The following is a 14276-nucleotide window of genomic DNA, read 5'->3' as shown; positions in this document are numbered from 1 at the left end:
TATTCATAATTTTAGCTACTATAGCTATAACAGCGCTTTCTGTTCATGGATACAACTACTAGCGCAGACAAGCGGAAGTCTCTTTCTAGCAGAAGACGATAGAAAGAGACTTCCGCTTGTAAATTGTAACTTACAGCTAGCCCCCTTATAATATCGGCCCCTGAAGACGTTTGGTAAGGTAGGCACAACTGCCGGCCTAGCCAAGGTTACAATCGCTATCGCTTCGACAGCGAAAAGCATTATGTCTCTCTATCACTCTTCCATATTAGTGTGACAGTAACAGTTGCGTTTCGATCGCAACGGAGCGTAAGCGATTGGCATCTTGGCTACGTGGCCTGGTTAGTTGCAATAGATAGCTAAAATACTATGTTTACAGAGTTGACAGCTTAAAACAACGCGACGTTATGTAATGACTAAAACAATTACTTACATTACTAGAAACTATTTAAATAAAACAATTAATTGGCGGTGATTAAAAAGAAATTTGCCCTCTATGTTCTATGTTCTAGGAGGGAAATGCAAAAATAGTGAATAAAACATTAACTTGTACATTCATGTGTATTTATTTCAAAGATACTTTTACTAATCACTAAGTAATTAGGTAACAGCAGTTGAGGCTCCAGGCCTCTAGAAAATAACATAACATGGTCCTTTGTTACATGTACCTACCTACAATATTACCGACCTCAAATAACAGCACATTCAAAAATATAAAAAGCGTTTTTTGGACCACTCTAAAGTCCACATAGATAATAATAATAATTTTCTTTATTAAGGCTTCGGCACATTAAAAAGCAAGGCAGAAACAGCGCGGGGCGGCGCAGTTTGAGAGCTGAGCTGAGTTGAGCGACTTGCGACGGCGGCAGCGACAACCATAGGTGGGAACGAAAGGTCCGATCGCTGTTTCGCTCCAACCTATGGTTATCGCTGCCGCCGTCGCAAAGCACTGAATGTCGTGGCCGAGCCGAAAGGGTTGTTGCTAATTGAAAAACAACGGAAACGTATGAGCTGAGTGTCAGCTTTAGTTTATTTAGACCATACATTTGCGTTGTTTTCCGGATTGGGTTGAAGTTATACAATGACGTCAATGACCCTGTGGGGCCGCGCAAACTGTCATAATGGCTGTAGTAATAAAGCGGGTCAAACGCGGTTGCGGACAGTTGCGTTTTTAAGGGTTGATTTCCTGCTAACGCTGGTATCGGTCAAGCGGACCAATAAATAATGTTGTAGGTATGGGACACCGCACAGCGATACTCATGTCTGCGCGGCAGATCTATCAGCGTCGCTTTGCGGCGTTTCATAGAGCATTGTGCTTATTCCTGCATGTGACCGACGCGTCAGAGACCAACATCAGCGTGTATAGGAGGAATGGTTTATTAGTACAGCGGCGAAACTGCTTTCAATATGCCGGAACCTTTAATGGGAACAGTAACAGTAGTAATGAGTACACTTAATTACATTACAATGGCTTACGCAAAAAACATATTTCATAGTCAGCCCACCATGACTCATATTGATGAGATTGCAAGGAAAATGATACTGCATAGTGTCATAATCAAGATATACGGGCTCATCTTCGGAAGGAGCATCTTGATCACGGTATGCAAAGTAATGATCATCAAAGTTGTAACTTATTTATGATAAAAAGCCATGTGCTTCCTCAACCGAATAAAACTGCCAAAGGAAGTGTTGCATACCTACCGCACAAGTAGTCATTTTCCTTTTTTCTACAATATTCGTGCAAAGAAAGTGTAGCTGCTTTATCCCCTTGGACGTCAAGAACGCCGTGTTAATGTCAACGCAACTGTATCAAGCTAGGTATTATCAAATAAGGTTTATTAGTAAATTAGTTTAATGGCGCGAGACACTTATCAAAAGGCGTTTAAAAGTTTGATCAAGCGAATTTAATAGCGAAAGTAGTTCTCTTAATGGAACTCCTTCAGAGTCAAACTTAGATTTCATCTGAAATATGGCCCGTTGGATAAACATCCAACAAGGTGCAGCTACCTTAGGGTACGCTAAGTCCAATGCCCAGTATAAATTATACGTCACCTTTATAGTATGTATGTATGTATGTATTTACTTTATTGTACATAGAAATATAAACACGAGAAACACAGTTACAGAGTCAATTAAATACAACAAAGGCGAACTTATCCCTGAATGGGATCTCTTCCAGTTAACCTTTGAGGAAATGAGTGACAAGTATAGTCTCACAATACTTGGTATCTTAGCCCTCCAGCAGTGGTAACAATTTCATACGTGTGTATATTAGCCCATGAAGGTCCGACCGCAAGTATGTGTGGTTGATTCTATGCCTTTTGAGAGGTTGAATGCCTCTTGTTGAGGGCAATATGTGGCAATCTCTGACGCTGCTGCAACGCGCGCCAGGAAACCAGTGCTTGCCTCGTGCCTTGACAGCCTCCACACTTTTTTTTTTCGGTACTGCGATAGTGTGCATTTGCCGGAGCAAAGCAACAATTCCCAGCAACGCGGTTGAATTTGCTTGTTCCTCACCAACTGCAAAACAATCAAATGCAACCATTTATAATACATTACCTATACATATATTATGACCAATAGCTTAACTTTCATGCTGGGCTGAGAGACAAAGATAAACATAGAATGTTCCAGCTGCTTTACCTACTGCATACCTACTGTAAAAATCAGTAAAGGGACATGGATTGGACCGTGGGCGATAGACTGATAACCTGTCACCGCGTGCCGATTTTGATGATATCATAAGCCTCAAAACTTTGTCAAAAGTGGCATGATGTGACCTCTAACGCTCTGTCTACCACTCTACCCCATCCGGGAATATAGGCGTGATTATGTCTGTGTGTGTGTGTGTGTGTGTGTGTGTGTGTATGAGCATTCAATATGGAAAATTTAGTTTATATTTATAGTTCACAATCCTATTGTGAAAATTAAAAATTCCATAATCACAAAAATTACCAAAATATCGCTTAGGGGACACTTGGACTCGAACTTAGCTGGCAACGTTGCGTTTTTAGTGATTTCAAGACTGAAAAGTGTTTTAATAAAAAAAAAAGACAGATTTTCCATTTTAACGCGGAATATCCTCTTAAGACTAATGAAAACAGTTTTTACCTTTGGTTCGAAGTATCCTTCCCTATTATAATCTTGCAACGCCTGTGGAGGCTGTGGAGGCTGCACAGGTGTGGCCGGTATCGTAGGTGGTTGCACAGGTGTGATCTGTTGTATAGTGGGCTGTACACTTGGTCTGATCTCTAATGGAGTACCCTGAAAAAAAAAATGTTAAGTAGGTACAGTCACCGGCAGAAATATCTGCCAAGCTGTTCAAATGATTTAAAATCTTTACCCACCAAATTTCCGTTACCCACCCAGAATTCTTTTTTTAAGGATTAAGATTCAAAATACATACCTCAAGAGTTCCATTTGGTCCTAGAATTAATATACTTTGCCTTTTAGGCAAAGCTACTGGCACTGGGCTGCTACATGCGCTGGACGTTGGAGAGAACAGTCCGGGGTCATTCATAAAAGGGGCGTTCTGAAAAAAAGAAACAATTTTAAGAATTCTGTATTATGCTTAAATTTTATTTATTTTCTCAAAAGAAATTGTACATTTCACTTCATGAGAATATATACTTACTTATTAAAATAAAAATAAATCAGTGAGCATCGCAAGTTATACAAAACAAACAAACCCAAAACCAAAAACAATAACAAATTAAATTAAATTAAGACTTTTTTGTCACAATAACAAGTAAATAGAGTCTGTGCGGAAAGAGAAGAGTCGTGAAATGTAGGGGAGCCCATACATTTCACGACTCTTCTCCTTCCGCACAGACCCTAGCAGGTGGCATTATAAAAGTCCAGAAACTTACACGTAAAATGCAGTTAACAAGCTCATTTTAAAGAAAATCCATTAATACAAAACTTGTTATTTCAAATTTTAAATCTTTTATATTTTTTACATAACTCGTAGAACCGATGGTGAGTGGCGACCGTGTCTACGGAGCTGTCATTAAGGTAGCGAGACTGAACGCAGTCACCACATTATATAGTTACATAAATACGTCAAGGTGTCAGGATTATTTATGTACCTACCTGCCAACCAAGGTAGCTGTTGTCGTGAAACGTGTGATAATAGGCGTGTAATCGTGATATGCCAAATATGATATGGTCTTATGCTGATATCCTAATATGGGCCGCTTAACTAAAGATACATATATCTCACGTCTATTGCGAAAGTTTTAAATATAATAAAGATACTTACTTAAAATGTCCTCCTCTGCTATGAAGAAGCGCCTGTCGAAGTGTCACCTTGGGATCGCGGCGAGGCGAGGTCCGCGGCGATGGAGCACGGCACGGCACGTGGGGCGGCCTACGCGGGAGCTCAGGGCCCACCGCTTGGCTTCGCGCCACCGCTGCAGCACCCCAGCCTCGGGCGCATCAGAGCCACACGCCTGGGAACCCTAACCCTACGGGGAGCTCGAAGATGCCTATCGGCGCCTTCCATAGGCGCATGGCGGCAGCCTCCTATCTATTCAAGCGATAGCGCCATAACCTTCAGCCTACTCTCGAGTAGATGGCGATCTAACAGTTTTAATCTTCTGTTGAAAGATGGCAGTAAATGTACTGTGACTACATAATTTACCACGACGGAATCTCTATACACTCTATTCTCTTTGCTACTACTCAACCAGACTAACAACTGAACTACAAAACTATAGCTGCTACGGAAAATCTTAATCTTAATGCCATTTGGCATTAAGTCCGCCATTTGTACATTTTTGTACATACTTTGTGCAATAAAGTTTAAATAAATAATAAATAAATAAAATCTTCAATAATAATACTACTATTTAACTACTAAAAAAAAATTACCAACTTTATGTCTAATTTTCTCTAATGAAGATCTCAGTCTTATTTTGTCTGCAACTTTTGTTGTCAGTTCAGACAACTCCTCATCATTTGCTTGCAGCAAAAAATCAAGTGTCACTCCCTCCTCTGAAAGCAAGATAAAGTTCAGTTAAATCGCTACAGAAACAACATTCTGTAACTAGTTAATAGTTACCTTTGTCGATATAAATAAATAAATATTAGGGGACATCTTACACAGATCAACCTAGCCCCAAAGCAAAGCTTGTACTATTATGGGTGCTAGGTGATGATATAATTATGTACATACTTTTATAGATAAATACATACTTATATACATAGAAAACACCCATGACTCGGGAACAAATATCTGTGTTCATCACACAAATAAATGCCCTTACCGGGATTCGAACCCAGGACCATAGGCTTCACAGGCAGTGTCACTACCCATTAGTCCAGACCGGTCGTCACCGAAACGACAATACAATATGTTATACATTGCTACAGAAACAAGGTTTAGTTAGTAAATATGTACCTTTGTCGATATGACAATAGTTTTGTTGGATCGACAAATTATGGTCAAAAGTGCGACGCAATGAGTTTGAAAACTTTGGAACCCATCACCTTGGAGTCTTGGTATATTATACTCCAAGTTCAGATCCACATCTTTGTACAAAACAATAGCACGGTGGTCCTGCTCATAGAGGTAGCCAAAATAATGTGCTCTGGACTGACGGCCGTCATATCTACACACGGCTACACATCAAGTTTTATTTTAACACGCCTCGTGTTTTCACACTTTGTGTCGCACCTCTGCTGGATATATTTTGATTTGTGGCCATGTATACAGACATGAGTACACAAAATAACACTCCATCACCCCAAAGACCCGATCCGACCCGATCGAACGCAGTATGTTTTAGCATAAAAACGAAAATGGTCTTGATAATCCGTTGAAAAGTTAATGCGCGTAAAAGAGTAACAAATAAACATAAAAACTCACTTTCATATTTATAACATTCATAAGAATAAATAAACACTTACCCACCATACGCTGCGACAAATGTGTCAGCCCGGCACTGTCAAGAAAACTATTTATGTCCATTTTGCACTTTACTTGGTGATCGAATCGTAGCACTAAGTAATATAGGCGCGCGTCCATTCTCTACCGTTGACATTCGTATTTGAAGACAAAAAAACTAAACGAAACGACAACATACATACCCCTTACCCCGTACCCCGCCCGTGCCCGCGAGTTGCCATTTTTACAAAGTTAGTTTCGGTAGGTTGTCGAATTGACAAATTAAATTTGTGACGAATTAAATCTTGTACACTCGCGTAAAATTATCGCAAATGCATTAAAAAAATCAATTTTTCCAATGTGCTCGGAAATGTTCTCCGTATTGTAGCAAAAATAGTACGGGAAATTCTTCTTTATTGTAAAACTCAAATAAAAAAAAAACAAACTATTACTGTCCTGTTTTAGCGGACGGGAAATAAAAAACAATACAGTAATATTAACTTAATAACAACTTATCTCATCCGTGTTCATACAGCTTATATTACTTTTTATTGCATAATTAAGTATAGTTGGTCAAACCAAATTGTCAGTAAATAAGAACAAAAAAAAACTATACTCATCCTTTTCTTTTGGGTGCTAATACAAGACAAAGGTAGTATGATTCGCTCTGTCTATCTTTGAAATGCCGCAGTCCTTTGACAAACTAAAGCTGGTCAAGCAAATCTTGTCAGTAAAAAAAGGCGCGAAATTCAAAGTTTCTATGGAACGATATCCCTTCGCGCCTACATTTTTCAAATTTGCCGCCTTTTTCTACTGACAAGATCTGCTTGACCAAGTATATTATATATTGAATGGTACTGAATTGAATGGCAGAATAAGTTTGTGCCTTTAACTTTTAAAAAATAATTAAAGAGGGAAATTGTTTTTGACATTTTTGATGTAAAGGTTCGATTTGAGTGATGCTTGATTACTCACTTCACTCATGATTAGGAAATGCAATAACCGGCCAAACTTCAGAGCCCATCAACGTGCACACTAGCGCCACTGCTAAATAATCGTGATTATTTAAATTTAACGAAAGATCTGTTGCGGGATTCGTCAATCTATGCGTCCAAAGTTAAAACGGCCGTTTTTGTTCGACGAATCCAGCAACATAAAACCTAGTCTGATGTATTCAAAAGGTATTTAAATACAAAATACAGTACGTAGCGGCCCCCTTCTTTTAAATATCTTTCGTTAAATTTAAATAATCACCATTATTTAGCAGTGGCGCTAGTGTGCACGTTGATGGGCTCTTCATAACCGGTTTCGGTTACGGTTATGCCCGAAAAATAATCGTTTATAATCGGTTACGGTTATTCTCGAATCTCGACTAAAAATTGATAAACTTTATTACAATAATATAATTACAAAATTACGACAATAAATGTACAGTATTAAGGAATGTGAGTGAAGTCATCGTTTTTAGGGTTCTGTACCCAAAGGGTAAAAACGGGACCCTATTACTAAGACTCCGCAGTCCGTCTGTCTGTCCGTCGGTCTGTCTGTCCCCAGGCTGTAACTCATAAACCGTGATAGCTAGACAGTTGAAGTAGGGTATACAACAAACTTGATTTATTTGCCGTTTTCTGCGTAATGGTACGGAACCCTTCGTGCGCGAGTCTGACTCGCACTCGGCCGGTTGTAATTATTTAATAACGCATACAAAATACAGTAAAAGTTAAAATATGACCTTGGACGTGATACAATATTCAATCAAAATATGTATTTCATAAATAGGGAAGTAAATTTGGTACATTTTCGTTAAGTACACGAATGACAAAAATTATAGTCACAGGTGTCACAGCCAAAAAAGAAGATAAATTCATAGAATTTATAACCGAAAATAACTGTAACAACCGGTTATTCGAGTTTCGAATATTCGGTTATGAAATGAATAGAAATCGGGGCGGGAAATGATGTATTAGTGCTTAAATTGGTCGTAAACTTATATCTTGTTAAAATCTTGTTAAAGTCTTGATTTGACGTCGAGTGTACCTACCTTAGTAACGTTCGCAGCAACAAAGGCTAACTTCAATAAAATACACTGCTTTGTTATAAAAACTAAGTCATATTTGAATATAATAACAATGGCACTTTGTTAGTGCAATAAAAGAAAATCACCTAGTTTCAGCAGCAAGGTTGGGCTGTGATTAAATTACACAGTGATATTGTAACTGGAACAAACAAAAACATTTTGTGGAAGCAACAAATCGTTTTATTTTAAAAATGAGCAAAGTGATGTTGTAAGAACAACAAAAGATAACTGATTTGTTGTAAAAGCTAAATCTAACTTTAATAAGTTAGCAAGGCACGTTGTACATGCAATAAAGGATAAAATATTTGCTCCAGCAACAAGGTAAAGCTTTGATAACATTGCAAAGTGATATTGTAACTGGAACAAAAAAAAACATTTTGTGGCAGCGACAAATCATTTTAGTTTAAAAATGAGCAAAGTGATGTTGTTAGAACAACAAAAAATAACTGCTTTGTTATATAAGCTAAATCTAACTTTGATAAGTTAGCAAGGCACGTTGTACCTGCAACAAAGGATAAAATCTTTGCTCCAGCAACAAGGTAAAACTTTGTTAACATTGCAAAGTGATATTGTAACTGGAACAAAAAAAACATTTTGTGGCAGCAACAAATCGTTTTAGTTTTAAAATGAGCAAAGTGAAGTTGTTAGAACAACAAAATATAACTGCTTTGTTATATAAGCAAAATCTAACTTTAATAAATTAGCAAGGTACGTTTGTACCTGCAACAAAGGATAAAATCTTTGCTCCAGCAACAAGGTAAAACTTTGATAACATTGCAAAGTGACATTGTCACTGGAACAAACAGAAACGCTTTGTTGCAGTAACAAGCCACGTGATTTGATAAAACAGCAAAGTAGTTTGGTCGCTACGACAAAATATAGATGCTTTGTTGTAGAAGCTAAGTCTAACCTTGATAAATTAGCAATATTATATGAAGGCCATGACAAAGGAAACATAGGTTGTTCCGGTAGCAATGTAAATATTGTTACCGATACAATAAACTGTTGATTTACGGTTAGCAATAAAAAAGTTGTCGGTGGCAATAAGCTCGTTTTGTTTTCGCCACAAAGCTTATTGCTCTTACAACAACAAAAAAAATGACAAAGCATTTATTGTGCTTTGTCAGCCGATTTTTCTCTCAGTGTGGGAACGGAACGGAATGACTGCGCAATATTTGGGTAATTGTCCAGCGTTTGAACAAACTAACTCTTAAGTTTTAAATTGAAATAAGATTAAATTTATTTAAAATAATGCATTTAATTTTGTACCTGTTAGAATTTATAGAGAAACATAAGGACGCGCTGATGTGATGTGACGTCAAGTTATGCAACTTTGTTATTGCTGTCGTAGCAACAAACGGTTTTGACGGTTGAGAAAAAGTAGCTGATGATGTGACTCATTAGGGCACACCCTATTGTCCAATCCAACGTGTACAAACTCCGACTCTGACTCCAAGATTTAGATAAGCAATTGTCAGTGCCGAAAGTTTTATGGTCAATTGTCTGGTGCAGACATGTGTCGCGTGTTTCGGATAAAAAAGGGATGGGGCTCCCCATTGTAAATATTTTATTGTGGAATTGTCTCGCGAAGAAAGGGGACGTTTACGTTTGAAGTGTATAAATGGTGCATGCCGGAGCCATTGTGTGGCAATCAGTTTTTATGACGGTAGCTTATTGCCAGCGGATTTGATGAGTCCAAGCTAAACGTTACAGCCAATTTGCACAGTCCTTTGGAAATTGCATTGTTTTGAGGGCGCCGCACCCGAAGGGTACCAGCGGGAGTGTGTTGCCAAAGACTAATCTATTTAGCATATTAGGACACTACCCGCCCCCGCCTGCACACCTCTCGCATTTGGGGGATCCCTTCATGTTCGATTTACCATAACATCACGCACGCCTTTGGCCTCTTTTACAATCAAAACGTGAACCCAATATAGTGGAAGTTCTTGGAAATATAAAGCTTATTGAAGTTCCTCATTTTTGCACAATATTCCATGTTTTTAATCAATAAATTTAATATCACAAATACACAAAATAATACCTACACAAAGCAAACATCTTATATTTGATACCTAAGATAAAGATTGATCATCCCATGTGTCATTCACCATAAATTTATAGGACACGATTTCATCGTAAACTTTACAAATCCTCTATCAGTATTCATACCACAAGAATCGCGAAAGGTAAAGGTACCTATACATGTCACGCTTCACACCGTGCACACGTACACAGAGAAATGTCAAACGCATGAGTGAAAACTTTCGTGACAAGTAGGAACGATAAGCGGTGGGTAGCGAATATAAAAGGCGGATTATAATAAGGCGGACTTCATACGGGTTGAATAGTAAAATTACTTTATTGTTATATTGAGCTACGGTGCTGAAAAGAATTCCGTATGCTAGCCAGTTTTTGAGTTTTTAAAACAAGCCATACATCATATGTCACTCATATGTCCGCTTGATAGTAATGGATCACCTCACCGTAGGATATCTCTATAGATGTCCATTTGCGCTTTGCCATTTATTTTATGGATATTTTATGGATTCGTCGCTAGCATAAAATGCTGTGCATCTATCTTTAATGCCAACCTGAATCACCAACAAAAACTTAACATTACTACAGCAAAATTATGTCAGTTTTATTTTGCAAGGTGCAGGGTTAAAAGCAATATAGCTTTTAGGAATTAGTAAAAAGACGTGACCGTATCTGTTTAAATTGCAAAGCGTGAAGCAACAAGTTAGTTAATGACATTTTATCCACTTTCCATCAGCTTGCAGCGTTCATGACTTAGACCTATGTATTCTTATCGCATACCGACGACCGTTGGACATGCAAACCACTATGAGATTTGAGTGAGTTTTTGGACTGGCTATGTGGAAAGTGCACGGTGGATTAACTTAAAGCGGCAATCACGCTCGACGTGGGAAAATTCATTTTCATGGGCTCTCGTTTCCATCCTGTTTGTGTAAAAACTAAAAACTTAATGCGTTGCGTAGCGCACAAACACGGCCGATAATGTGTCCATGCAATTTTGTAGCTTGCTGTACATTTTCCATATTTTTTATTTAAATATCCGTAGCAACTATGCGAAATCCGCTTGCGGACAAATACTGGTTTGCATTCAAAAAGAACATAGCATGAAATGATATCCCAAAATCAAGATTCTTCTTGTTTTCGCGAACTTAGCCTAGCTAGTCAAACTCCCAGGATAACTACACCCCGATGACGTGACGCACAGTCGTCACGGACCCCAAGCACAGAATAAATAATATAGTAGAAGAGCCGGCCGCAAATTTTCTAACCGACTTGATACCACGATGAAATACACAATGGGAAACCATAAAAGTGATGCTAAGTCCGAATTCGATAGTCTGCCACGGCGGAACTTGCCGAAAGTACGAAAAAGAAGGCCACTTCCGGTGCGAAAAAAGGGGGCTGATTTAACCCATCTGATACCGAAATAATAGTTATGGCAGCAGTTAGAAATTTACATGTAGACACATAAAAGCGAAGTCTGCCAGTATTTTTTTTGCCGGAAGTGCTTGGCAGACGCTCTCAAAGGTGGCCAGCGGGACCCCTAATTTAACCCATCTGATACCACCATGAAACCAATTCCAGTCGGTAGGTATGAACCCTCATGTCAGGAATATATAAGTCTGCCAAGGCTTTTCCTGCCGAAACACCTTGGCAGACGAGATTATGTAAGCAAGGTCGGCATCGGTTACCCTACACTAACCCATCTGATACCACCATGAAACCAATTCCAGTCGGTAGGTACGAACCCCCATTTTAGGAATATATAAGTCTGCCAAGGTTTTTCCTGCCGAAACACCTTGGCAGACGAGATTATAAACAAGATGACCATCGGTTACCGTACACTAACCCATCTGATACCGCCATGAAACCAATTCCAGTCGGTAGGTATGAACCCTCATTTCAGGAATATATAAGTCTGCCAAGGCTTTTCCTGCCGTAACACCATGGCAGACGAGATTATGTAAGCAAGGTCGGCATCGGTTACCCTACACTAACCCATCTGATACCACCATGAAACCAATTCCAGTTGGTAGATATGAACCCCCATTTTAGAAATATATAAGTCTGCCAAGGTTTTTCCTGCCGAAACACCTTGGCAGACGAGATTATAAGCAAGATGACCATCGGTTACCGTACAGTAACCCATCTGATACCACCATGAAACCAATTCTAGTCGGTAGGTATGAACCCTCATTTCAGGAATTTATAAGTCTGCCAAGGCCTTTCCTGCCGAAACACCTTGACAGACGAGATTATGTAAGCAGCATCCACATACGAGGGATCCGTATTTTGGGATTATACAGATTACGGACATTATTAATAGCTGTAGGCTTATTTATTACTTTATGCTTATACAAATTTGTATATTATTATGTTATTAATAAAATATATTTATAATTTATTAAACCTAAACTTAATACATTGGGAATTCATTACCTGCTTACGGCAGTAGTAGGGATAAGTGGGTCAGTTCTGGCTCACTGAGCCAGGCCAACAGTCCCTCCCCCTTTTTTCCCTTGTTGAGGCCCTGCAACCTTGCCTTGAACCCAAACTAATGTCATTGTAGCTCGAATCTAACCTAATCTATTTTTATTGCTTTTAGAATATTTCAATTATCTACTTTTGCAAAGTTAAAGGTTGAAATCTCTATTTCGCAAAATGGAATTTTAATGTGACTTTAATGTATGTGCAGTCTACTTAGTAATTGGGTTTAAAGATATAAAAACACACATTTATTTCCTATCCTAAGTATCCTATCCTAAGTTTATTCAAATAATATTCTGAACATATATAGTAATTAGACTGGTCATATTTTTCATAAAATCTATTTCGACTGGCAAAGCATATAACTTTTTGGCAACCGGGTTTTTTAACCTAATTAGATCCCGCTGAATCCGAATTTGCCGGTTGCTCGATCGAAATCTTGACCGGAAGTGAGATATTTGACATTAAAGGTCCCTTTTTTTCGTTTTTCGTAAATAACTCTTAAACGGTGGCACATAGCAAAAAATGTTCTATAACATAAGTATTCTGCATAAAATTGCCTACAAGAAAGATTCAGTACAATTTTTCGCTAGGATCAATATTCAAAGAGATTTTAACGCGGGAAATTTAATTATAATCACTTCTAAGGTCCCGTTTTTTAGGTTTTCGTAAATAACTCATAAACGGTGGCCAATATCAAAAAATGTTGTTAGACGTTAATAATCTACACAAAATTTTGAACAAAAAAGATTCAGTATACTTTTCGCAGGGATCAATATTTAAAAAGATAATAAAGAGGGAAAGTTAATTATAATAAATTCTAAGGTTCCTTGTTTTTATTTTTTCGTTAATAATTTGAAAAGTATGACTCATAGCAAAATAAAAACTTATACATAAATAATAAACGTAAAATTTCCTACAAGAAACATGCAGAACACTTTTCGCTAGGATCAATATTTAAAAAGACAAAGCAGCGGGTAAGTTAATTATAATCAATTTTTAAGTCCCTTTTTAGTTTTTTGTAAATAACTCGTAAACGGTGTCCCATAGCGAAATAGGTTTTTAAGAATAAATTATCTACATAAAATTTCCTCCAAAAAACATCTAGAACACTTTTCTCTAGGATCAATATTTCAAGCGATATTAAAGGAAGAAAGTTAATTACAATCAGTTCACAGGTCACTTTTTTTTAGTTTTTCGTAAATAACTCGTAAACGGTGGCCCGTTGCAAAACAATATTCTACATAAATATTAAACATAAAATTGTCCACAAAAAAGGTTCTGTACACTTTTTCGCTACGATCAATATTTAAAGAGGTATTAAAGGGGGTAAGTTAATTATAATCAATTTCCAGGTCCCTATTTTTAGGTTTACGTCTATATAGGTAAAGAACTATTTTATTTTATTTTATTTTCAAAATTTAGACCCAGTAGTTTCGGAGATAAAGGGGGGGGGTATTTTTTTGTATTTTAATGTTTTATTTTGGGGAAGGGGGCTTTATCTCCGATACTACTGGGTCTAAAATTTTGAAAAGATATACAGAATAGAATCTATAGATGACAGAAAAACCTATTAGAATTATGTAGTCAAGCGCGAGTCGGACATTACTTAGTTTTTGAACCGATCCCTACAGGTTTTTTAAAGGCAATTCACTCGCGTTTAACATATAAAATACACTGTTAAAAATTGGGTAATGTACGGAACCCTTGCAAGGCGAGTCCGACTCGCGCTTGGCCGGTTTTTATTCATTTTGAGGTACGGAACCCTAAAAAGAGAAAAGCGTTCCA

General features: G+C 37.8%; 1 protein-coding gene and 1 long non-coding RNA gene across 4 annotated transcripts in view; both read right to left on the bottom strand.

Moving 5' to 3' along the window:
- Window positions 1-14276, bottom strand: part of LOC134670010 (hemicentin-1) — a 92312-nt gene that overhangs the window by 39933 nt on the left and 38103 nt on the right. The gene's annotated exons all lie outside the window — the stretch shown is intronic.
- LOC134670039 (uncharacterized) lies at window positions 2241-3489 on the bottom strand. Its single transcript, XR_010099007.1, has 3 exons — window positions 3407-3489; window positions 3112-3264; window positions 2241-2520 (listed from the first exon to the last, which is right to left on the bottom strand). It is a non-coding gene; the product is annotated as an uncharacterized LOC134670039 (long non-coding RNA).

The sequence above is a fragment of the Cydia fagiglandana genome, chromosome 13 (assembly GCF_963556715.1).
Source record: "Cydia fagiglandana chromosome 13, ilCydFagi1.1, whole genome shotgun sequence".
Classification (NCBI taxonomy): Eukaryota; Metazoa; Arthropoda; class Insecta; order Lepidoptera; family Tortricidae; genus Cydia; species Cydia fagiglandana.
Note: the sequence above shows the minus strand (reverse complement) of the source record. Positions and strands in the feature narration are given on the sequence as shown.